This window comes from Sus scrofa, chromosome 8, assembly GCF_054392235.1.
Source record: "Sus scrofa isolate SSC_HxYL_T2T_F1_AM1 chromosome 8, Sscrofa_HxYL_maternal_Yorkshire_Landrace_v2.0, whole genome shotgun sequence".
Classification (NCBI taxonomy): domain Eukaryota; kingdom Metazoa; phylum Chordata; class Mammalia; order Artiodactyla; family Suidae; genus Sus; species Sus scrofa.
Genome location: NC_139390.1, coordinates 89,956,729 through 89,983,012, shown reverse-complemented (window position 1 = coordinate 89,983,012; position 26,284 = coordinate 89,956,729). Strand labels below are relative to the sequence as shown.

The window sequence follows — 26,284 nt, the reverse complement described above, 5'->3', positions numbered from 1 at the left end:
ATACAAAATATAAGTAAACTGATGATATAAAATATATTCAACAAGGACCCACTGTAGAGCACAAGGAACTCAATATTCTATTCAATATATAGGAAAAGAATCTGAAAAAGAATGGACGTATGTATATGTAGAACTGAATCATTTTGCTGTCTATCTGAAACAAATCACTGTAAATCAAGTATACTCCAATATAAAATAAAAATTGAATTAAAAATATATTAGCAAATTGATTTAAAAGAATCATTATAAATAGATAATAAAAAGACAATCTGGAGTTCCTGCTGTGGTGCAGTGGGTTAACGATCCGGTTTGTCTCTGTGGCGGCACCTGTTTGATCCCTGGCTGAGCACAGAGGGTTAAGGATCTAGTATTGCCACAGCTTGGCTTAGGTTACAGCTCCAGCTTGGATTCAATCCCTGGCCCAGGAACTTTCATACACTGAGGGGGCAGCTGAAAAAAAAAAAAAAAAAAAGGAAAGAAAAAAAGTGATCTGATGATCTGATAAAAAAAAGGGAATTTCATAAAAGATATTCAAATGGTAAATAAACATATTTTTAAGTGTTCAATGTCATTAGTCATCAGGGAAAGGCAAATTAAAGCCATAGCATGTTCACCAGAATTACTAAAATTAAAGAGTGACAATATCAGGAGTGGTGAGGATGTACAGTAAAAAGAACTCTCATTCACCACTGATGAGGATATAAATTGGTAACATTGCTTTGAAGAAGAGTCTAAAATTATCTGCCAAAAGTGAACTCTGTGGGCCCTGAAATTCCACTCTTAGCTTTTTTTTTGGTTTTTGTTTTTTTGGTCTTTTTGTCTTTTTGCCATTTCTTGGGCTGCTTCTGTGGCATATGGAGGTTCCCAGGCTAGGGGTTGAATCGGAGCTGTAGCTGCCGGCCTACGTCAGAGCCACAGCAACGTCAGATCCGAGCCTCGTCTGCGACCTACACCACAGCTCACCACAATGCCGGATCCTTAACCCACTGAGCAAGGGCAGGGATCGAACCCACAACCTCATGGTTCCTAGTTGGATTTGTTAACCACTGCGCCACGACGGGAACTCCCACTCTTAGGTTTATATGCAACAGAAATTCACATGTGCACACTAAAAAGACACAAATAAACATATTCATAATACCTTTATGCATAAGAGTCAAAAACTAGAAATAACCTAAATATCTATTAATGGTGGAATGAATAAAAAACTATGCCATATTTATGCCATGGAGTGCTATACAGCAGTGAAAACGAACTATTTGCTGTTCACAATAGCATAAATAGATCTCACAAACTATAACATTGAGCAAAAGAAGCCAACGTAAAAGTACACACGTGATTCCATTCATCATATTGTTCCAAAATAGTCAAAACGAATCTATGGTATTAGAAGTCAGTAAAGTACTTATCTCTGTCAAGAGGTTGTAGTGACTGGTAAGAGAAGAAGGAGGGTGTTAGGAAAACTTTATTTCTTAACCTGACCCATGGGGTACATGAGTGTTCATTTGATGTTTCAAGCCTAGTTTGGTGAGAGAGATGGGATAATTCAAATTCATGTTATAGATTAAATGTAAGTGGTTTGACTAAATGAGAGATATGCTGCAGAATCAACTTTAAAATCAACTAAACAAGCATTGCTTCATTTAATATCAAAATATGCCCAGGACAATGCTAAGTCATGAGAGTAAAAAGATGAAAAGAGAAACTCCCTATCAGCAAATTGTATACAATCTAACCAAAAGGGAGGTATCACAATAATCTATTTCAAAACAAACAGTGCTATCGTGGAATTAACAAATTGTTTTTGAGAGATTAGGGAAAAACCAGGGAAGATTTCCAAAAGTGACAACACTGAAATGTTATAAGGGTTTTGCAGGTGAAAGAGCTGGATTTGGGGTTGGAGGATAGTAGAAAGAGGGGGTCAGGGAGGTATTTGGCTCAGAAGTGACAGCATTTGTGAAAGAGAACACACAGAGGGAAATATAATTCAAATACTGTGACTCATAGAAACATTAGGTAGCTAGGTATGGCTAGACTTTAAAATGCAAGATAGAGAAGAGTGGGAGGTGAGGCTGGGCAGGCAAGTCTTTTATTCAATCTTGGACTTTTATACTGTGGGACATGGGGGCTTTTGAAGGATTTTTATTTAATTCAGTGTGAAGGATCAATGGGAGAAAAGTATGTCCAGAGACTGTAAAACTAGGTAGGAGGTTTTGCAGAAATTCAGATATATTTGTCAGGTTTTGCCACAGCAATAAACAATCCAAAATCTTAGTGGCTTACAACAACAAACATTCATTTCCTCCAAAACCTTGGTGTCTTATAACAACAAACATTTATTTTTTATTCATGGGTCTGTGGGTCAGCTGTGGGTTGGTTTTTAACTCAGCTGGGCTCAGCTCCAGCCTTTAGGCAGATTCATATGTGCTCTGTGGGTCTTTCATTTCAGGACCTAGGATGAAGGTGCAATGGCTTTTCTGTGCCACACTCTCCTATTGGTGGATGGCAGGAGTGCAGGGCAGGTAGGCAGAAAAACGCAATGTCTCCTGAAGCTCAAAGCTAGCACATTATCCTGTCTGCCAACAACACATTGGCCACAGTTGATGGCCAAGCTCAGTGTCTGTAGAGCATATTAAAAAAAAAAAAAAAAGTCTGTAGAGCACAGTAGAATTCTCCACCCACGGGGTGAGGAAGGGAAGAGTAAATATTTCTTGAACATATTAACTCAATCTACCACACCAGGCTAAAGACAATGAACATCCAAACCAAGGTAGACAGAGTAGGAATAGACAAGAGAGGATCAGGAAAGCTGGGACTACAGCTGGAGTCTGGTGTCCCAGCTGGCTGGGCTGGGCAGAGATGGACTGCCATCTGAGGACACTAGGAAACTAAACCAGAAGCTTTAACTCAAGGAAGGGCCTGATAGAGTTGGGTAGTCAATCTAAATCAATTCACTGACTTGAAAACATTTGGCTAATATTAGAAATTCAAGGACAAATCTCTCAAAGGGAAAAGAATTGAAATGAAGGGGAAGGTGTGAGGTCAGTGATCACGTGGAGCTGATCGCAGGTCTGTGGTGATGAGTCTCCTCCAAAGGCAGCCCCAGAATAGACAGATAAAAACAGAGTTGAAGTAGGAGGAAAGGGGGAGGGGAGAATTTAGGATCCTTCCTGGTTTTCTAGTCTAAGAAACTGAGTGGATACTGATGTCATCTGTTGGACTCTCAATACAAAAGGAGAGGGAGTTTTAGACAGAAGAAAACAAGTTCAGTTTGGTTTGTCTTTTAGATTGGAGCCATCTAGGTGGACAGACCTAGCAGAGAATTGAATATCAAATATAGAGTGCCTCCCTTTTGCCTTTTATATTGTTTTCACATCCAAAACTGCTCCATCTCTTCTCTCTTACCTAGTTTAAGTCTTATATTCTTATGATCATTTACAATTTCATGTTGTCTTTCTTCTCCGAGCCGCTTGCATTTAGAATCAGCATGCCTCATTTAACACTAATAATTTGTTATACCCTGCCACACACACACACACACACATCATTACTCTCCCACCCTATACTAACTATAAATTGCGTGAGGACAAGATCTTATATGTCTTTAATATTGCCTATGAAACTTAGCATAGTCTCATATGGCAATGTGAATATTGCAAACCAATACCAATAGGCAAAATCCTAAATTTTAGACATTTAAAATGATTTTTAAAATACATTGGATGATTAATCACCTCAGTGAATAATAATAGTTAATGACTATTATCCCAAGTAATGAAGTGGCATCATTGTAAAGATCATTTAAAAGATATTTCTATTTATTTGGAGAGCATCTCTTATATATTTGCCTTATCAGTTTCAACATTTAAGATAATTCTTATTTTTTAAGCACTTGTCTTCTTGTGTATATCACCATGACTATATCTTTACTCAAAAAACACCATTAAAATTTTAAACTAGATGCCCACAGCTAACATTCACAATGGTGAAAAGCTGAAAGCATTTCCTCTAAGATCAGGAACAAGACAAGGATATCTACTCTCACTACTTTTATTTAACATAGTTTTAGAAGTCTTAGCCATGGAAATAAGAGAAGAAAAAGAAGTAAAAGGGATCCAAATTGGAAAAGAAGAAGCAGCTGATATGGTACTACACATAGAAAATCCTGAAGATGTTACCGGAAAACTACTAGAGTTCATCAATAACTTCAGTAAAGTTTCAGAATACAAAATTAATACACACAAATTGCTGGCATTCCTGTATACCAGCAACAAAAGTTCAGAAAGACAATTTAAGGAAACAATCCCATTTACCATTGCATCAAAAAGAATAATAGACCTAGGAATAAACCTACCTCAGGAGGCAAAAGACCTGTACTCTGAAAAGCGTAATATGCTGATGAAAGAAATCAAACATGACACAAACAGATGGAAAGATATACCATGTTCTTGGATTGGAACAAACAATATTGTCAAAATGACCATATTACCCAATGATCCCTATCAATTTGCCAATGGCATTTTTCACACAACTAGAACAAAAAATTTTTAAATTTGAATGGAAACACAAAGACTCCCAAATAGCCAAAGCAATCATGAGAAAGAAAAATGGAGCTAGAGGAATCAGGATCCCTGACTTCAGACTATACTACAAAGTTATAGTCATCAAAAAAGTATTGTACTGGCACAAAACTAAAAATATGTATCAGTGGAACAGGGTAGAAAGACCAGAAATAAATTCACACATCTATGGTCAGTTAATCTATAATAAAGGAGGCAAGAATATACAATGGAGAAAAGACAGTTTTTTCAATAAGTGGTGCTGGGAAAACTGGACAGTTACATGTAAAAGAATGAAATTAGAACATTCTCCCTAACACTATACACAAAAATAAACTCAAAATCAATTAAAGTCCTAAATGTAAGACCAGATACTACAAAACTCTTAGAGGAAAACATAGGCAGAACATTCTTTGACATAAACTGCAGCAATATCCTTTTGGATCCACCTCCTAGAGTAATGAAAATAAAAATAACAAATGGGACCTAATTAAACTTAAAAGATTTTGCGCAACAAAGGAAACCATAAACAAAACAAAAAGACAAGCCACCGAATGGGAGAAGATATTTGCAAAGGAAGTGACCGACAAGGGATTAATCTCCCAAATATACAAACAGCCCATGTAGTTCTATATCATAACAAACAACAAATAACCCAATCAAAAAGCAGGCAGAAGATCTAAAGAGATGTTTCTCCAAAGAAGACATACAGATGACCAGTAGATACATGAAAAGATACTCAACATCACTAATTATTAGAGAAATGATAGAGAGGGTGTAGAGAAAAAGGAACCCTCCTACACTGTTGGTAGGAATGTAAATTGGTAAAAATCACTATGGTGAAGAGTATGAAGGTTATTCAAAAAAACTAAAAATAGAACTATCCAGTAGTCCCACTCCTGTGCATATATCCAGAGAAAATCATAATTTGAAAAGATATATGCACCCTAATGTTCATTACAGTACTATTTACAATAGCTGAGGCATGGAAGCAACCTAAATGTCCATTGACAGAGGAATGGATAAAGAAGATGTGGTACATAGATACAATGGAATATTACTCAGCCATAAAAAGAATGAAATAATGCCATTTGAGGCATCATAGATGGATGTAGAGATTATCGTAATCAGTGGAGTAAATTAGACAAACATCATATGATGTCACTTATATGTGGAATCTTAAAAAAAAATGATACAAATGAACTTATCTACAAAACAGAAACAGACTTTGAAAACAGACATATAGTTACCAAAGGGGAATTGTAGGGGAAAGAAATAAAGTAGGAATTTGGGTTAACATATACACACCACTATTTATAAAATAGATAACCAATAAAACCTATTGTATAGCACAGGGAGCCCTATTCAATGTTCTATAATAACTTATATGGGAAAAGAAGGTGAAAAGAATGATTATATATATATTTATAACTGAAACACTCTGCTGTACACCTGAAACTAACAGAACATTGTAAAGCAACAACATGCCAATAAAATAATTTTTTTAAAAATTCTTAAGCTAGATGTACGTCAAGTGGCTGACAAAAGTCAACCTGGTTTGAAAATTACGCTATAACAATCCAGGGTGTAAAGAGTTCGCCATTTAGATGGTCAATTATTTCATGGCTTCTTTCCAAGAAGACACATATCAAAAAACAAAACAAAACAAGAATACATGTTACAGATGTAAAAACACTAAGAAATGCTATCCATTTTCCAATGACATGATTATGATTCTTTTTTTTTTTTTTTTTTTTTTTTTTTTTTTTTTTTTTTTGTCTTTTTTGCCTTCTCTAGGGCCACTCCCGCGGCATATGGAAGTTTCCCAGGCTAGGGGTCGAATCGGAGCTGTAGCTGCCAGCCTATGCCAGAGCCACAGCAACTCGGGATCCGAGCCGCGTCTGCAACCTACACCACAGCTCACGGCAACGCCGGATCACCAACCGACTGAGCAAGGGCAGGGATTGAACCCACAACCTCATGGTGCCTAATCGGATTTGTTAACCACTGCTCCACAATGGGAACTCCTGATTATGATTCTTTACATACTTTAAGTCACTGTCCAGTTTATAAGAAGACAAGCAAAGGTGCAGTTTGATAAGCTCAAACTAACACCATTTTTTGTTTTGGAGGCAAGACTAGAAGCCAGGTCTCTGACTTCCAGACCAGGGCTCTAGGACCAACTAAGTATAAAGTCCTAACCTGGCTGCTGGATCCCAGTATGGCAAGAATAAAAGAGTTGGGGCAGCTAAAATTAAAGGGAATGTTTTTAAATCTTTTAGTTTCTTTCTTAAAGGTAGGCTTTGAAAAACTTCATTTTGTGAGGTATTCAATGGAGACCTGGAAAACTCTGCTCTTAGCATTTTAACGTAAATTAAAAACCATTTAAGCAGACCCCTATGCAGCTCTTGCCAACTGCACATTTATTTTTCTGGTTAAGGAGATTTTGCTGTTACAAATGAAGGGGAAATGAAGGCATTAGAGCTTGGGTATATCAATTTAAAAAAAAATGAATGTGGATATTGGATTAACTTCTCTCATAGTTGTGATTCCATTTATCTGGGCAAGGAATTCTACCCCCCACTACTCCTGCCATGCATACACACACTGTACTCTTGAAAACATTCTCTGAAAACTTAGGTGGCTGTGTAGAATCTGGACATGCTGCAGGTGTTTCTTGAAAGCTCTTTAAACCTCCAGAGAGCTATGAAAATAAAACAGCTCTGGACCTAACGAGAGCCCAGTAAGCAAGGCAGTCCATTGGAAGAGCTAAACTGGGGGAGAGGGGGAACTGTTTCCACTGCACCTGTATTAAGAGATGTGTGACCTCTAAGGAGCCTGGAAGCTTAGCTTCATTTTGGACCAGCAAACTCAAGAGCAGAGGATAGGAAATGGGGAAATGAAGGATAAAACATTACTTGCTAATTCTAAATCTTTGTAGCTTGCACATTGGTGAGTTGAGGTTGGCAAAGGGTAGAACAAAATCTTGCTGAACTGCTTTCCTCAGTGACAGCTCTACTCGTTAATTTTTCCACTGGTACCCATTTTCCCAGTTCAGGAACAACAGAGGGCAGCCATCTCTCATGTCTGAATATAACACTTGACATCCATGATTTCATATACAGAAGATCATCTTCGGTGTGCCTGCAAAACATCAGTCTCACTCAGGCAGAGACTGGAGAAATTTATAAACCCACAGTCTGATGAATTCAAAGTCTGTACCTCTCCCTTTCCTTCTTGGCTTCTTCCATTTCCCAAAGCATAACCAGGAGCTGAATAGAATGTGGCACTAGAGGTTTCTTCTCCACCCATTATCCCTTCTTAATAGAACATGGCAGAAGAAAAACCCTGTGACTGTCAAGTCAACAGCTAACTCAACTGAAGATGGCCCAAGTGGAGTCAAAATCAATCAAGAGTCTCCACCATCAGAAGGAGGAAGGGGAGCTGGCGGGGTGGGGGTGGGGGGGATGTCACCAGTTACTTGTGGAACTTGAGAATAACACACGCCAGGAAGTTGCATGTACTGCAGAAACCGAGAAGACAGAGTGTATCCGGTCCTATCATAACTAATATAGCCAAAAAGCATATTTTTCACCATCTTTAAGCTAGGGCTGGCTAAAAGTAAAGCAAACTTGTGACTCTTTTATTAACTCTTTCTTATGGCTCAAGTGCCCCAGATATATGGTGAAAAAAAAAAAAAATCCAGGCTGACAGATGTTCAGGAGGCTGAATGGAGACAGGAAGGATAATTCTAAGAGAAAAAAAAAAAAAAGAAAGAAAGAAACTGATATAACAGTGTTAGAATGTATCAAGAAGAGACATAAACTTAAGGCAGAGTTTTCATGTGAATTAGTAATAGTTATCTAGAAAATTAAACAAAGGGAAAATTAGTTAACTATTAACTCTGGAGAGAGAGTTATTTAAGAAAAATAATTGAATCATAGTACACTATATGACTCAGCTGCAAATACTATGTATAGCCACAATAATGTAATCCTGAATATTGATTTAACCAAAATTGTGATATAACTTGTTTGGGAGAATGGGATAGGGCTATTAATTCCTTATCTTCCATAATAGGAAGTTAGTAGATAATATCTAAAATTGAAAAAAAAATAGTAGCATAAGCATGTTATTTAGAAAGGTTCATATTTACAAATATAAATGTGAAAACCAGAGGACACTCTAAGGATTGATAGCGGTGCCACTCGGCTTGACAGGAGTGGATAGGGATGTGGCCAGGACTACAAGGTTTTGTTCTAAGTCTTGTAAAACTCATTCACTTATTTAAATACCTGCATGTATTATTTTGATTTTAAAAATTAACATTAAATTCAGATCTTTAAAAAGGAAGAATGACAATACCCAGTAAGGATGTGGAGAAATGTGTACTGTGTACAGTCTGTCAGTGTATACGCTTACACTACAAGGAGAGAATAAATTATTATGAGCTTTCTAGAGAGCATATTGACAGTAAATGCCAACATTTCAAATGCTCCCAACACTTAGCCCAACAATTCATCCTCTGGAAAATTATTTTGACCAAAACAACAGGGCAGATATGCAAAGATTTACCTAAAATTATGTTCACAGTGTCAGTGTTATTCTGTTTTAAAATAACAGAATAAAGTAGTAGCTTTCAAATCATGCTTTGGAGAGTCTGCATTAGTTTTCCAGGGCTGCCACAGCAAAGTACTGAAAACTGGGTGGCTTAGAACAACAAAGATGTATTGTCTCACAGCTCTGTAGACTAGACATCTTAGATCAAGGTGTTTGCAGGGTTCATTCCTTCTGAGGATTGTGGGGGAGAATCTTCTCCATGTTTCTCTCCTAGCTTCCTGTGTTGCTGGCAATCTTTAGAGTTCCTTGGCTTGTAGATGCATCACCCTGATACCTGCCCTCATCTTCATGTGATGTTTATGTGTATGTCTGTCTTTCTATCTCTGCGTCCAAACTGTCTGTCTGTGTCTGTGTCCAAACTTTCCTCTTTTATAAGGACACTTGTCACATTGGATTAGAGCCCTCTCTAATGAACTCATTTTTTTTTCTTTTCTTGCTTTTTAGGTCTGCGCCCAAAACATATGGACGTTTCCAGGCTAGGCATTGAATTGGAGCTACAGCTGCTGGCCTACACCATAGCCACATCAATGTGTGATCTGAACCACGTCTGGGACCCCCACTACACCTCACGGCAATGCCAGATCTTTAACCCACTGAGCAAGGCCAGGGATTGAACCTACAATCTCATGGATCCTAGTTGGGTTCGTTAACTACTGATCCATGAAGGGAACTCCCTAATGACCTCACCTTTTTTTGGGGGGAGGGTGTCTTTTTGTCTTTTTAGGGCCGCAACCGAAGCATATGGAGGTTCCCAGGCTAGGGGTCTAATTGGAGCTACAGCTGCCGGCCTACACCACAGCCACAGCCACACCAGATCCAAGCCACGTCTGTGATCTACACCACAGCTCACAGCAATGCCAGATCCTTAACCCACTGAGCAAGGCCAGGGATCGAACCTGAAACTTCTTGGTTCCTAGTTAGATCCACTTCCACTATGCCACAACGGGAACCCCCTTAATGACTTCATCTTAACTGGATCATATGTAAAGTCTATTTCCAAATAAGGTCACGTCACCAGGTGCTGGGGATTAGGACTCCAGCATCTTTGGGGGAATACAATCAATCCACAACAGAATCTTAGGGTTTCCGAGGAGTGCCTCAAAGACCCCTACGGAAGAACTGTTGGTCCTGATGCTGTGGGTTCTGGAATTCTCTTGCCCACTTCAACTGGAAATTTTCCATTTTTTATAAATACGTATTCTAAGAGTTCCTAGGAAGGAAGGGTCCACTACTTTAAAATACTTAAAAGCTACCAAAATGAAACTATATTTATTTATGTCCTCAATATATTGTTAATTGAGGAAGCCAGTTTTCAAGCATTGGAACATGTTCCTAGTTCTGTAAAAATACAAAAATCCTTATCTATATTCACATCTACAGTACGTATTTAAGGTCTATGTCATTTTTGATATAATATACACGACTGTGAATACAGTGCTAACAGGCTACAATTTACAAATGTCCTTTATATTTGTCTTCATACTTTTCTGTATATCTAATATTTTGACATATCTTTGTAATAATAAAATATTAGAACTATTTTTAAGAGAGAAAAAGGTCACTTATGACATTTGGTAAATACATGTTGATACACTGATTTATATAGTTTTATCCACATGGCTTGGCTTACAAGAATTTCAAACCAAGATAATTAGGATGGCTATTCAGTTCTCTCCAAAATGTCAGTCCTTGAATTTAAACCCAGTTAAAGATTTGAGTCTGCAAACCTATGTGTCTATTTATGGTTGAATAGATAAACAACATATGGTATTTCTATACAATCAAGTATTATTCAGCCTTTACAAAGAAGGAAATTCGACACATACTATGACATGGATGAGCCTTGAAGACACTTTAAGTGAAATAAGCCTGTCAGAAAAGGACAAAATACTGTATGATTCTACTCACAGAAGGTACTTAGAGGAGTTCCCGTCGTGGCGCAGTGGTTAACGAATCCGACTAGGAACCATGAGGTTGCGGGTTCGGTCCCTGCCCTTGCTCAGTGGGTTAACGATCCGGCGTTGCCGTGAGCTGTGGTGTAGGTTGCAGACGCGGCTCGGATCCCGCGTTGCTGTGGCTCTGGCATAGGCCGGTGGCTACAGCTCCGATTCAACCCCTAGCCTGGGAACCTCCATATGTCGCGGGAGCGGCCCAAGAAATAGCAACAACAACAAAAAAAGACAAAAGACAAAAGACAAAAAAAAAAAAAAAGAAGGTACTTAGAGCAGTCAAATTCATAGGAACAGAAGGGACTGAGGAAAGGGGTAAATGAAGAGGTATTTTTTGAGTTCCTGCTGTGGCACCATGGGTTAAGGATCCAGCATTGTCTCTGCAGTGGCTGCAGCTGCTGCTGAGGTGAGGGTTCCATCCCTGGCCCAAAACAATGGGTTAAGGATCTGGCACTGCCACGAATGTTGTGTACGTCGCAGCTGCTTCTTGGATTCAATCCCTGGACCAAGAACTTCCATATGCTGCAGCAAAAAATAAAAATAAAAAAGAGTTATTGTTTAGTGAATGTACTTAATCCTACTAAACCATATACTTAAAAATGGTAAAATGGAAAATTTTATGCCATGTATATTTTACCACAATTTTCTAAATAAACAATAAAAAAACCCAAACATAAAAGAAATTCAATCTCCAAACATTCCAAGGTAGTGTATACCTATCTAAAATTCATTTTTAATTTCTTAACCACATTTATTTTTAATTAATGCATTATTATAATCATAATCATCATTTTCATCATCACTATCATCATATATGAAACCAGTTGTATGCTCTACTCTAAAGATGGTTTCATTGCATCATTCAAGCAGCAGACATAATTTTTGGTGAAAAACACTAGAAGACCATTGAGAAAGTCCTTATGGGGATCCTTACATGGGCTTACCTAAACAACCCTCCCTTGCCCCTGGGGAAAACTTCTCCCCAGCCCAGCACCCTCCACCTTTCAGCCAGAAGATGACCGCAGGAGATCCTCAGAAAAACCACCCAAGAAAAGAAGAAGGGAGAATCAGTTACATATTCATCCAGGAAGGGAACAAGAAAATGCAAATCTGTTCCAGTTCTCCAGTTTCACCTTAAAGGCGCAGAACTGTAGATGCCTGTGAAGAGCCCTTCAAAGCCTAAATTCACAGCCTCTCCACGCGGGAGGTTACCAGCATCTGAAGAAAAACAACCACTACCAGAAAAGCTCTTCTTTGTTTTCATTCTTTGCAGTCCTTCAGGAAACTCTTGATAATGTGAAATGTTATTACTGCAAATGTTGGCCCAGGCAAGTTTACTCTAGAGTCTGACTATCACTGACTGCTCACAAAATAAAATCATTTTTAAAGCCTGTGAGGAGAGCCAAGGGCAAACCACAAATCAGAAAACCACCAAGGCGGGCTGGCCTTGCCGCCAGAGTTTAATGTGATCTAATGGGAGGACAACAAGATGTGAGAATTTGATTTTACGATGCTCCATGTAACATTTGGCAATACAAAGGGGTTGAGCCCAACTTCCCCATCCTTAAGCAAACATTTGAAGTAATGTTTTACTTTCTCATCAGGTTTAATTCTGTCAACCAGAACGTAGAGACTCAGCCTGCCCTACACATTTTTAAAAGTGCCGTCTACTTTGGGTGGTTATAGATTTGCTTAATATCAATTCATATAAAATGAAGATGGGCAGGTAGGGAAGGGGCCAGGAAAATAGGATGAAGCTATTTAGTGGCAGGGTATCAACTGGATTGCAGCTCTCTTCTGCATTTGTGATTTATTCCACAAATAGGTGGGAGGGCAGGGGATAGGGCTCACTGAAGAATAAAAACTAACCCCAGTGAGAGAGAGTCAGATCTGGGTTGGATCAGGTTGCCCAGTCTCACACCAAGTGGGATTGGAACTCAAGCATAGTTCTATTTCCCATCACTTGCTTTAAAAAAAGGGCAAAACAGACATAAAATGGTCGCAACATTGAAACTCTCTGCACATGGCAAACTGACAACTGATGGCCCTATGGAATTAGGAGGGTCAGTCACAAAATCCCATATAGGGCATATAAACGATGAAAAACAAATGAAAGTCATATTTCATGCTGCTTTTCTGTCTACTGCCAGGACAACAGAGTGAGAATCAGATCTCTTTCCCTCCTCTTACAGAATAATGCATTCCTGACAATGCCAAACTCTTACTTACATTGTCATTTTATAGCAATTACAACATTGATCCAGCGAAGAAACGTGAAACCCACAGAGTCAAGTTTCTTCATGGAATAGTTTGCTAAGTGAAATGCAACATATCTCAGGATGCAGGAAGAAGTTTTAGAACTTCTATCTCTACTGACTTTTTAACTAAACAATAAGAAAGTAAGCCCCTCTAATATTTAAAATTAGAATGACACCAGGCACCATCACTCGATGCAGATATAGACAAATGGCCTCACATCACCCATGAGCTCTGAGTCTTCCTGAGGGATGTCTGAGGGTTCAACAGGACTGAGGGTGTGTCAAGGGCTGCCTCAGTTCAGGGAGGCTGGGGTGCAATAACATTAGACCAAAATAACATATGTATAACAATCTGGCAACAAGGTGTAAACATTTTGAGAAATTTAGGGAGCCTAGAGCTCACAAAAGTGGTGAAGACTTGGAATTTAGTGACTATAACTTATGAGGAATTTGAGAAGTCTGGGGGCGGGGGGAGTGCAGCATTTAAGAGAAAATTGAGGGTTTTATGTATGTGTATATATATGTTCTAACCGTAAAATGCAGGGGTTATCTTAAGAATTCATACCTTGGCCAAAGAATGCTTGAAAAATCGTCATCCCTTGCTCAGTACTTGGAGCAAGAGTGGTGTCCTTGCCAGCCAAGTTCTGTGAGCCCAAGCTGGAGTTGAGGTCAGTACTCTGCCACCAGAACTACAGGGGAGATACAGGGGAGTCTCTGTTCCATGCCATCGACATCCTGCACACGCTTCTTGTACACCAGCTCTGAATAGGTCAATGCTACTTGAATCAACACCTCCTCCAAAGCAGAAAGGAAACAGTGGAAAGCCCAAGAGATACTCTCAAAAGCTACCCAAGCAGGATCAGCTAGTACCAATGGCTCTTAAGGCATATCTAATTTGTAAGCTATAGGTATATAAGCTAAAGTTATAGGCATATAAGCTACAGCCCATAGGAATGGATGAGGTCAATCTGACAGCAGGGAGAAAAGCAGAGATCACAAACAGCAGCCCGTTTTTGGCTGAGCCAATAAATGAATTTTGTTTGCCATGTACAGCAGTTTTTAAAACAATGTTATATAACAACATTTAAACCTTGGGAGACTCCATCCAACAAAATCAAGTTCCAGCTCCTCTTGAAAAATTAGAAGATATCACAACTCTGGACTCAAGTCACCACTTGGCAGTAATGAGAGGGAACTGATTAGCAATGGCTACCTTTCCAATAACTACAGGTCCTTCTATCAGCCACTGCTCTCACCTTTTACTGGTTTCGCCAGTTTTATTTACCTACCTGCTCCCTATAGGCATCTGAATTTATGACCCTCTGGGTAGATTCAGAGATGGGGTCTAGGAAACCGAAGAATTTGTCTCCTACTACAGCTGCTTACAAGGCCAGTATCATTTCCCCACGGATTAAAGCTTTACTCATCTTTTCATTCCCACAGTATACTCTGTGTCCCTGGGTTCTGTCCATAATGGGTATTCCCTAAGCATTTTCTGAAGTTTTCTGCTTGTTTGTTTGGGTTTGGGTGTTTGTTTTTTTGCTTCATTTAAGTTAGCGCTTGCATATAATTGCAGTTTTTAAAACCTGAATTTGATGTTAAATTACCCAATAGCACATTCATAGCTCATTCCTCCTATTCACTGTCATCACCTTAAACATCTGCTCTGAGCAGAGTAATAAAACAGTAATGGCCTCTTACATGTCTAATTTACTTAAAATCGGAAGGTCTTATGGAATCTTTATTACCTCCTGCTGTGAGTAGCAAGAATTTACATTCCCAGAGTTAAGTAATATAGGGAGTTTAGTGTCAAGCAAAGAATATAATAAAACCTCAAAAAACATGTAAAGAAATTTCCTTTTCAGTTGGTTGGGCTTTTCTTTCATTTTCCCTACCATCCCCTTCTTGGAAAGATAATAGGGAATGTTTTGATGAATAGAGCAGCGAGTAGAAAGAGGAGAAATTTTCATTCTCAAAGAGGAAGAAAACTGCTACCTCATAGAATCTATTGTATCAGAACCTGACAATTTAACTGGCTTTGGCAATAAGTTCTTGTTGCAATTTGGAAATACAAAAGAATTGTATAATGGCGATCACAGAAATGCCACAGCCACTTATCTGCACATCCTCAACCATGTCTTTTAATTTTCTCGCCTTTTTTCCTATTAACTGAAGAAAGCAAGAAATGAGCTCACATTAGAAATGATACGGCAAGTCTGATATGGAAATTAGAAGATCAATAATAAAAGTTACAGTCGAAAGTTTTCTCTCACTTTCAGCAGTTTCCCTCAAACCAAAAAATAATAAAAATAAATTGTATTTAATCACATTAGCTCATTAATCACATGAAGGCCTGGCTGTTGACCCTTCACCTTTCCCAATAGGGCTGAGAAAGTCAATAAACTAATAAGATAAAACAATGTCTCTGTCGGAATTTTAAAAAAAACCAAAATCTTCCTCAATGATTAAGAATAATGTATTCTTGAGATTCAAGCCAATTTCTCCAGAATCTCGTTTTTAAAAAAATCAAGAATGTTAGCTGCCCCAAACAAACGGGATCTTTTGCGTTCTTTTTAAAAGAGAGAGAGATTTTAACAAGCTTCCCTGTTCATCTTGATTAAATCAGAATTATAGGGAAAAGTAACCTAGAAGAACTTCAGAAACGTGAGGTTCAAGTTCAACTAATGAAGGGACAAAGACTTTAATTTTAGCTGAATAGTCCTCCCATTTCTGTGTCAGCTTCACACTCTATTAGATCCTCCGGAACAAAAGGCCCAGACCCTCCCACTGGGAATCTTTAGCTGGAGCTCTGGGTACTATTGTTGATTTTATCCTAAAGGGCTTGGGAACACATTTTATAAACATGAAAATAAAGAGCAAATAAGTGTGAGAAACATTCAGTGAACGAAGGTCAGTGGAAATAGCTCACATGCTGTCAAAGCCCCTCTGGATTTCTTTTAAAATGATGTAGGTAGAGGCATTTCTGGTTGGTGTGTTTAGTCAGAGAGAGGCTTGAAAGTGATATTCATTTGTCTCTTTGCTTGCATGTGAAAATAATTACAATTTGTCAGGGAAGAATCTCACTGGGTTACCAATTGCTGGCCTCATCCCCTCACACAACCCAATACCTTATTTTCAGCCTGAGACTCAAGGATGCTTTCTTTGGACAAATCTACATTGGCTTCGTGTACAGAAATTCTCCTTTCTAGGGTTACCCAATGGAAGTGAAATGCAGGAATTCCATGGCACCTGCAAATATTCCTCCTCTTTGGACTGGATGTAGCACAGCAAAACAGAACTAGGAAGCCAGGGACCTATCTGCTAAATGAATGCTACTTCAGGATGTATTCCTTTGAAATAAAAATGAAATAATGAATCACATGGTAACATCACAATAAATTTTGCACATGCTAAAATATAAAAGAGAGAACATTGTTTCTTAACTTCCTAGTATATGTGAAACACATTTTGAACTGGAACAAACAATTTGAAAATGTATTACATTCACAAATGGCATCTGAATGGAACAGTTGCTTATGCGACTGTGAAAAGAGAAATTCCATCCGTTGATAGAGGGCTGCCAGAAATGGATATTAAAAAACTCAAAAGCTTTCTCAGTTTAAGTTAAGGAATAAAATTAGTCTCCTACAAATCCTACCCCTAAATCAAAAGATGAAAATCATCCAGCTTTACTCTGCAGACCTTTCCAACTAACCATATGAATAATTCAGCCTAAGAAAGCCGCTATTATCCAGGCATGGAATCTCTAATATGCCATTGAAAGTTTTCTTAGGCTCTCAGAGGAGTTCCAAGATTGCACTTTTTATGACAAATGGTGGTTATGACTAACTCAAGGCCAAACGATTGATGGGCTAAAGAGAAAAAATTTGCTCAAATCATTTTTATTAGTAAAAAAAAAAATTTACAATGAGTTTGCTATAGACTGAATGTTTGTGTCCCCCTTTTCCACACCAAATGTATATGTTAAAACTCCACCTCCCATAAAGAAGATGTGGTGTATCTGTATGAAATGGAATAATACTCAGCCATGACAAAGAATGCAATAATGCCTCCTGCAGCAACATGAATGGACCTAGAGATTATCATACTAAGTGAACTAAGTCAGATAGAAACAAATATCATATGATATCACTTATATGTAGAATCTTAAAAAATGATACAAATGAACTTATTTACAAAACAGAAATAGACTCACAGACATAGAAAATAAATTTAGGGTTACCAAAGGGAAAAGGAGGGGGCATAAATTAGGAGTTTGAGAGTAACAGATACAAACTACTATATATAAAATAGGTAAACAACAAAGACCTACTAGATAGCAGAGGGAATTATACTCAATATCTTATAATAATCTATCATGGAAAAGAATCTGAAAAATAATACATATTCATGTTCGGATATATATCTGATCTGAGTCACTTTGCTGTACCCCTGAAACAAATCAACTGTACAAGTTAAAAAAGGTATTGTGATGCAATGTTTTCAAGTAGGATACTATACGTATTTTTCTACAACTTTCTTTTTTGCACAGTACTGTATTTGAAAAAATCCATTCATGTTTATGCATAATGCTATAGTTTATTTTCACACTGTAAAGTGTTCTACTAAATGAATAAACCACAATGGTGGATATTAAAAAAAAACAAACAAACAACTTACCTCCCAATGTGATTGTATTAGGAAGTGAAGCTGTCAACAGATAATTAGGCTTATATGAGTTCATTAGGTGAGTCCTTTGTGAATAGACCAGTGCCCTTAAAAGAGTCTCAAGAGAGCTTTCTCCCTCTCTGTGCTCTTCACCATGTGAGGACAAGAAGAAGTCATCAGTCACTAACCCTGAAGAGGGCTCTCACCAGAACCCACCCATTTGGGCACCTCGATCTTGGACTTCTAGCCTCCAGGACTGTCTGGAGAGCAGTTATCTCCAGAACAGAGAGATAAATGTCCACCATGGATAAGCCATCTAGTCTGTGATATTTTTGTGATGGCAGCCTATGGCAGAGTTGATGTGAACAGCTTTTGCTTTGTTTTGTTATTGTTTTTCTTGACTTCTCTCCATGTAGATCAAATTATGAATGGATGGGAGCAGAGTTGATGTTAACCACAGAACACTAACTCTCATTTAGAGCCTTTGGCTCCAAGCTGATCCAGACAAGGACATTGCTGTCGTGATCATCTTCAGATCATTATCATCACCAGAAAGCCTGCCATGCCTGCCCTATCAATTTTATTTCTTATATCCATGAAATGTGTTAGTATCATCCAAACAGCACCAGGGACTTGATCAAAGAATAAATTTCAATATATATTTGCCTCTACTGAATAGCTAGCTCATGGATTAGGTATTTTAGAAATTGCATCCAGGCTGGCAAATGCAGATGGGCTAGAGCTGTTTGAAAGTGTAATAAAAGTCTAATAAAACATGTGAGCAAACTCACACATCTGTGGGCAGATGGGAGGCATTATGTAATACAGGTCATTGCTTCAGCAACCTCTAACCCTCCCCGCCCTCCCCCCGCCCCCGGCTACTGCTGCTAGGCCAAGGTTGAGTGTAAAGGGCCTCTGTGAGTTTTCTTTCTCTGTCAACATTCAAAGAAATCATTTTTACTCTTTCTAAAATGAACTATTAACATAGAAAGCCTTTGACTCACACCCATGAAAATGATGTACAAGATGCCCCAAATCTTTGACCCAGGACCCAAGATTTCACTGCTTGTATTTGTTTGTTTTTTGAAAACATAATATTTCCATGAATACACTCTGCAACTTGTCAGACGTTTTTCTCCCTCATAAATGCACTAGATGGGAAGTTTTGAGGTGGGCTCGTTCATGTAGCTTGGGAGAGTAATTGCAGAAGTTGGTCAAACAATCAGTTATACAAACCACAAAATGGAATGAGAGATAGGTTTGGAATTCTAAAAAGGCTATATGCACTGGACTGTGTGAAGAACATGAAATGAATACTCAGAAATCCCTCACTTTAAAGAGAACTTAATATATGTGTGGGTGTGGTGTGTGTAAATTTTACTAAATTCCCTAGTAACATTAGAATTTCCTCTTTCTGTCTACTGACTAATCTTCAACTTGATATTCTAGAAGGACTTTCTTCCCTGGATGGAAGTTATATCTCTTACAGTATTAAAAGTTTAAGGTGCATAAATCTGGAAGGTGGGGGCTAAAGGGCAGCGGGGACTCTACTTCTACAGCATCTGAGTGAAAAGCTTTCAAAGAGAACTTAGAAAAGTGTGTCTTAGAGATGAAACATTTAGACAAGCTTTAGGGACAGCTATACCCAGATTTAGCTCTACCATGTTTTAGGCCATGTGACCTAGAACAAGTTCTTTGATCTTTATTACTCAATGTTCTCATCTGAAACATGGAGGTAATAGTAGTATCTACCTCCTAAAATTGCTGAGATTTAAATGAATTACTATATATAAAGCATATTGTAACTCAATAAATGTTCGTAATGATTATTGTGGTTGTATTTCAGACCAAGGTGAAAAAAAAGTCAACTAAAAAAATCATTGTTCAACTATGAGAATCCTGAGTCTAAGCAGTAATGCCAGTGAAAATTAATGACCTCAAAGTGCTTAGGAAATGTGCCATGAGTCAGTTCTTAAAAATTTTCATTAGCCGCTGGATCATTTATCACACACTTATGGTTTGCTCCCTCGGCCTCTTTTGACCAATCAATGCCAAAGAACTGCTCAAATGAGGACTATCACTGAAAAAAAAGTGTGCCTCATCTTCTGGTCTGAAGTCCTAGGAACAAGAGCTACAAAATGGAGCATGGCTATCAAACTTAGAGGATTGAAAGATGATGTTTCCCAGATCAGGATACAGAGAATTTCACAGGTAAAACTGAACTTGTATTATGATTCATAGAATATTTTGTTATAAAACCTTTCTTACCTATAGAAATTCGTAGAAAATATTATAATGAACACTGGTATACCCATCTCATCCAGCTTAAAAAAAAAATGCATCTGAGCACACTCAGGGCCGGCATGTTGAGCAACTGCAGGAGGTATTGTTCTTCTAAGCATGGAATGTGACTGACTCCCTTGGATGGTAACACATTATAATCTCTGTGAAGGGCCTTCCCTAGGACTGGGCGATGCAGCAGCACACCTGGACACAATCAAAGAACTCCAGTAACCACTTTCCTTATATCACTCAGAAGCCACTGTCTTGAATCTGCTGTTGATTCTTCATAAACCCATTTTTTCTACTTTTATTACCTATGTATCTATTAGTATAGATTTCCTCTCTTTTATACTTTATATGAAATGCTCATTCTTTATGAATCCTTCTGCAACTTGCTTTTTATGAGCTCAACATTATCCTTCTAAGATATCTTCCTATTGATCTCTATGGTTCCAGTTCATTCATTTTAACGTTTGAATAGTAAGATTAAATAAATAAACTAGTATGATTAATAAATAAACTAGTTTACTTATTTAGACATTCTCCTTTTAAGGAACACTTAGAGTTTTTCTTCTTTCTACTTCTTTGGATGAGAGCATGGTAAGTATTCAATAAATGTTAGCTATTATTGCACATCTTGTTTTGCATTCATGACCTAGGTGAGCAATATCTATTCCACATTCTTATCAGATGCAACAAGTTGCCTAAATACAACCTAAATTAAATTCACAGCCTCACTTGGCCTCTTATATGAAAGCACATTAATTAGGAAAGAAAGGGACACTACAAGTTGGAATAAGGATATCTGAATGGTTTTAGATGACTCTGAGTACTTGAAGATCCAAGTCCACTGAGCTTTCCATTCTAGCAAGTGTAGCCCCTCCCACTTCTATCAGATAAATAAATCACTGCAGCATCACTGTTTTGCAGGCTAGGGATCAAGACAGTAGATGTTTCCCCAGAAATAGACTCCTGAGTTAAATAAGGATGAGGCCATCCCAGAGTATCAAAGATCATGCAGAAGCAAGTAACAGCTAGAGATAAAGGAGTAGACCCTCTAAGTAGAAAGTAAGGCTTCAGTGACAGAACAGTTTCATAAGTTCTCCATATCCCACAAGGACCAAAATACCTCTTTGCCTGACAAATGGAGGCCTGACTTTAGTCAAAATAATAGGGAACCGAGGGTACTGGCCCAATCTTCAGATCTGAGTACCAGAGTCCCATGAATGTGGAAGCCAGGATCACCTGAAGGAGAAAGCTGAGACACTGCCACAAGACCTCAATATAAATATTCCACCTAGGGATCTGTTGGTATTTACTAGTATAATTGTGCCCTGAGAAAAGGGAATTACTCAGATCTTTATCTAAAGAATTACTGCATCTGGGTCTGAGTAAATACTAATCCCTGGGGTCCTATATTGCCACCGTGGTCAACTATTAAGAAGGGAGACCTACTGTGGTCAAGTGATAAATGGAATTTTGATCCAAGTCCATCTCACAATGGATAGAGTGTAATCTTGAACACATCGTGTGGTTATTTCCCTATTCCTGCATGCAGGTTTGAAAAAACAAACAAACAAAGAGACAACTAGAAGAATCCTCACATAGCTTCCTGAATGATGGCTGTTACATATGGTAAGAAGCCAAAAGGAAGTTTCTGGAACTACCAGTCCTTTCTATATTAGCAAACCAAAGGTATACCACATTTCTGAGAGGGATCACAGAGATTAGTGATTATGTATTAGTGATTACATATTAGTAATTTATATTCTGCCCATCAGAAGAACTCAACAAGATTTGGAAGGCAGAAGTGAAGCAGAGCCTGCATTTCTGTGCTCCTTTCTACTCTCTGCTGACAAGAGTGATCATGGAGAGTGTGCTGGCTGAGACCCAGTGACCAGTCATGAGCTTTGCAGGTGTTAAGAGCCAGAGCAAGGTATCTGTTTTGTTGGTGTGGATCATAGCAGACATGGCATTGATCTGGATCCAGCAGCAACAGCAGTAGCTTTCTAATCATGGCAGTTTCCTGATTATGACAGTTACCTGCTGTGACAACTTACTGACTCTGGCAGCAGCCTTATGATTCTGGAGCCAGCAGCTTCCTGATCATAAAGGTGGCAGCAGCTTCTCTGCTGGCCCAGTTTTGTGACCTGGGGGAGTCATTTCTGAAAGCACAACCTAGAGTTTTCAGCCTTCTCAATAACTCTAAAGCCACTAAAAAACTTCTGATAAATGCCTATCTGCTTCATGGTCAGAAAAGATTCTAATATTCAAAATGAACCCTGATTGATATGCAGAACATGCATGAAAGTTTCTCTAGGAGTGTAACTGTTGGGTCATGGTAGAGACAGTTGGCCCTCTGTATCCATGGGTTCCACATCTGTGGATTCAACTAAGCCTAGATCAAAAAAACACCCAATTCCAGAAAGTTCCAAAAAGCAAAACTTGAATTTGTCACACACCATCAACTATTTACAAAGCTTTTATATTCTCTTAACAATTATTCACATTGTGTCAGGTACTATAAGGAATCTAGAGATGATTTAAAGAATACAGGAGGATATGCATAGGTTACATGCTAATACTAAGCCATTTTATGTGACACTTGAGTGTCTATGGTTTAGGGTATCTGCTGAGGTCTTGGAATCAATCTTCCCCAGAACTGTATACATTTTAAACTTTACTAGATATTACCAAAATGTACTCCAAACTGTTGTGCCAATTTGCATTTCACCAATATTTGTCATTGCAACACTTTTAATTTTTGTTAAATTGATGGGTACAAAAAAGGATCTTGTTTTAATTTGCAATTCCCTGATAACCAGTTTTTCATATGTTGATTGCTTCTTCAGTTTCCTTTTTTAGTAAATTGCCTGGTAATATAATTTGTTCATTTTCTGTTGAACTGCTTATTTCTTTATTGATCAATGTGAACTCTTTATATATTATGGTTACTAAATCTTGGCTATGGCAAATATCTTCTATTTAGTGGCATGCATTTTCATTTTACTAATATTATATTTGCTATACAAAAAAATGTTCACATTAAATTTATCAAGCTTTCCTTCACTGTTCATGCTTTTTGTGTCTTAGCTAAGAAATCCTTTTTAAATGTCATAAAGATATTTTCCTGTTTTAAAAGTCTTGAACTTTTTCATTTTTGTCTCTAATAAATCTGGAATTTATTTCTGGAGATCTATGAGACAGAAATGTGATTTTATGTTTTGCATATGAATAACCTATTATTTCATTAGTGTTTGTAAATAGTTTGTCCTTATCTCAACTAATTTTAATGCTACTTCTGTCCTCTTCCAGGGTTCTACATACTCACAGGTCTTTTTCTGGGTTCCCTAATCTTTGATTCCTTATTTTCTATACTTGCAGCAGTATCAAACGGTCTCAGTTTTTATGTTTTGATATTTGGTAGGGTAAGTCACAACATTATTCTCAAAAATTTTCTTGGCTATTCTAGGCATGAAAGAGGCTATAATTGCAGACTACAGAAAATGGGACAGGTTAGAAGGTATCACATGACTCACTATTAAACAAATAAAATACTACCTTCTAGATTCTGTCAATATGTTCTCCTTTGACTAAACTTTTTATTTTAAGTGTTTGACTTTCAACTTAAATAACTTTTCATTCATACTGGTTAACAAGTAATGACACATAACTCATCAAGGAGATGAATTTTTTAAACTCATGTTTTCATGACCATACCATTCCAGCACAAAGAAGAAACCATATTACAAAGTGACATTTTCAGTCTGTTTCTCTCTGAGTTTACTAATTTCCTTCAGTCCCAAAAAGTGTACATGTATGGACCTATGCATATCCAGTTCATCTTTCAATTCACTTTAGCTCTGAGGAAACAATTTTAAGAGAAAGTCTGTTTTTCATTTAAATTTAAGAGTGATTCCACCTTTACACAAAGCCCTTCATAGAACTGACTCATTTAATGCTTGTAATATCCATATGAAATAGGTGTATATAGATTTGGTTTTTATCCTTGGTTCCCGTTACAGAGCTCTTAAAACCTTTGTAATTTCCTGAGTGATAAGAGCATCTTTTGTTATAATATTTACGCTTTGTACAGAGTTCCTAAAACTCTTGGTATTTCCTAAGTGATTGGAGTATCTTTGTTGTTCATAACAAGTCTTTTGATCACACCTGAGCTTATGCTACAAAGCGTCAGGTTGGGGCTGGGCCACCATAAAGTGATAGCTGTCAGCCCCTGCCATGAATCTTTTGGAAGCAGGGTCAGGGGGTTGGGGGTGAGGTGGGGCTGGAAGTTAAGGCCCTGTAAAAATTCTTAAATGAAGAGCTGTGATGAGCTTCCAGGATAGCGAGCTCAATTCCATAGGGATAGAAGCTCCTGCACTCAGGACACTTCCAGAGCTCACCTATGGACCCCTTCATTGGGCCATTCCTTTGTTTCCTTTATAATAAACTGGGAAACATAAGTAAATGTTTACTAGAGTTTTGGGAGCCATTTTAGTATATTATCAAACCTGAGGAGGGGATTGTGGGAACCCCCGATTTATAGCCAAATCAGACAGAAGTTGTGGGTAACTTGGAGATCCACCATTAGTGATTGGTATCTGAAGTGGGGGGTGGTTTTCAGGGACTGACCTTTTAACCTGTGTAGTCTGTGCAAACTCCAGGCTGTTCGTATCATAACCAAGTTAACTTTTAGGACATTAAGTACACGTCCACCAGAGAACTAAGCTGCATTGTTATGGCAGGAAAAAAACTCCACACATCTAGCACCAGAAGTGATCTGTGTGAGAGGGTAGAGAAACAGTGATTTTCCAGAAATAGGTACTAGTATTTCATGCCCATTATATAGAAGAGGAAAAGAAGACACAGATCTTAAGTATCAGGGCAAAGGTCTTCCCTGTTAATAAGTAACAGAAACAAGGCTTGAACCCAGGCAATGTGGGTTCACTTCCCTTGTAACCACTGTAACTCCTTTTGTCTCTCATTAAACGAATGATCGCAGGGGTTTAGAGTTACAACTGAAGACAAATACTTATGAAGGAGAAGAAAAAAGAGCTCTTAAGACTATGTAACAAGAGGACATAGTTTCAGCTGAAAAACAAACAAAAAAAAGAAGAGGACTTGATCTAATCTGAAGGGAGTGGTCAGATAGGGAAGGTTGCACTAAAGAGGAATATATAACCTGGGAGTTTCCAATGAGGCTCAGTGGTAATGAACCCAACTAGTATCCATGACGATGAGGTTCACTCCCTGGCCTCACTCAGTGGGTTAAGAATCCGGCAGTTGCCAGGAGCTGTGGTGTAGGTCAAGAATGAGGCTCAGGAGTTCCCATCGTGGTGCAGTGGTTAACGAATCCGACTAGGAACCATGAGGTTGTGGGTTCAATCCCTGGCCTTGCTCATTGGGTTAAGGATCCGGCGTTGCCGTGAGCTGTGGTGCAGGTTGCAGACGCAGCTCGGATCCTGCGTTGCTGTGGCTCTGGCATAGGCTGGTGACCACAGCTCCGATTAGACCCCTAGCCTGGGAACCTCTATATGCTGTGAGAGCGGCCCAAGAAATGCCAAAAAAAAAAAAAAAAGAAAAAAAAAGAAAAAAAGAGAGAGAGAGAGAGAGAGAATTGACTCAAAATTTAAAAAAAAAAAAAAAAAAGGAGACTCAGATCTGGGGTTGCTGTGGCTGTGACATAAGTCGGCAGCTGCAGTACCAATTTGACCCCTAGCCTGGGAACTTCCATATGTCACAGGTGCGGCCCTAAAAAGACAAAAGAATAAAAAAATAAAAATTTTAAAAACATTTTAGAGAGAGAAATATGCAAATTAAAATCTGAAAGGTGAGGAGGATTTAGTTCCATGAAAGATTTTTTGTTCATTTGTTTTTGACAAGAGTGTGGGGATAGTGAAAAGAAGCTTCTAGGAAAAGGGTAAATGCAAGGCTACTATGGTGCCTT

At 38.2% G+C, this 26,284-nt stretch overlaps 1 protein-coding gene across 9 annotated transcripts in view; it reads right to left on the bottom strand.

Annotated features, from left to right (window-relative positions):
- Positions 1–26,284, bottom strand: part of ANAPC10 (anaphase promoting complex subunit 10) — a 248,185-nt gene that overhangs the window by 77,953 nt on the left and 143,948 nt on the right. Inside the window, exon 7 of one of the 9 annotated variants that reach the window (XR_014811851.1) lies at positions 23,706–26,057. The exons of the other annotated variants lie outside the window; for them this stretch is intronic. The gene's annotated coding sequence lies outside the window, so the exon portion shown is untranslated. Of the gene's footprint in view, positions 1–23,705; positions 26,058–26,284 lie in introns of those variants that run through there. 9 annotated transcript variants of the gene reach the window in all.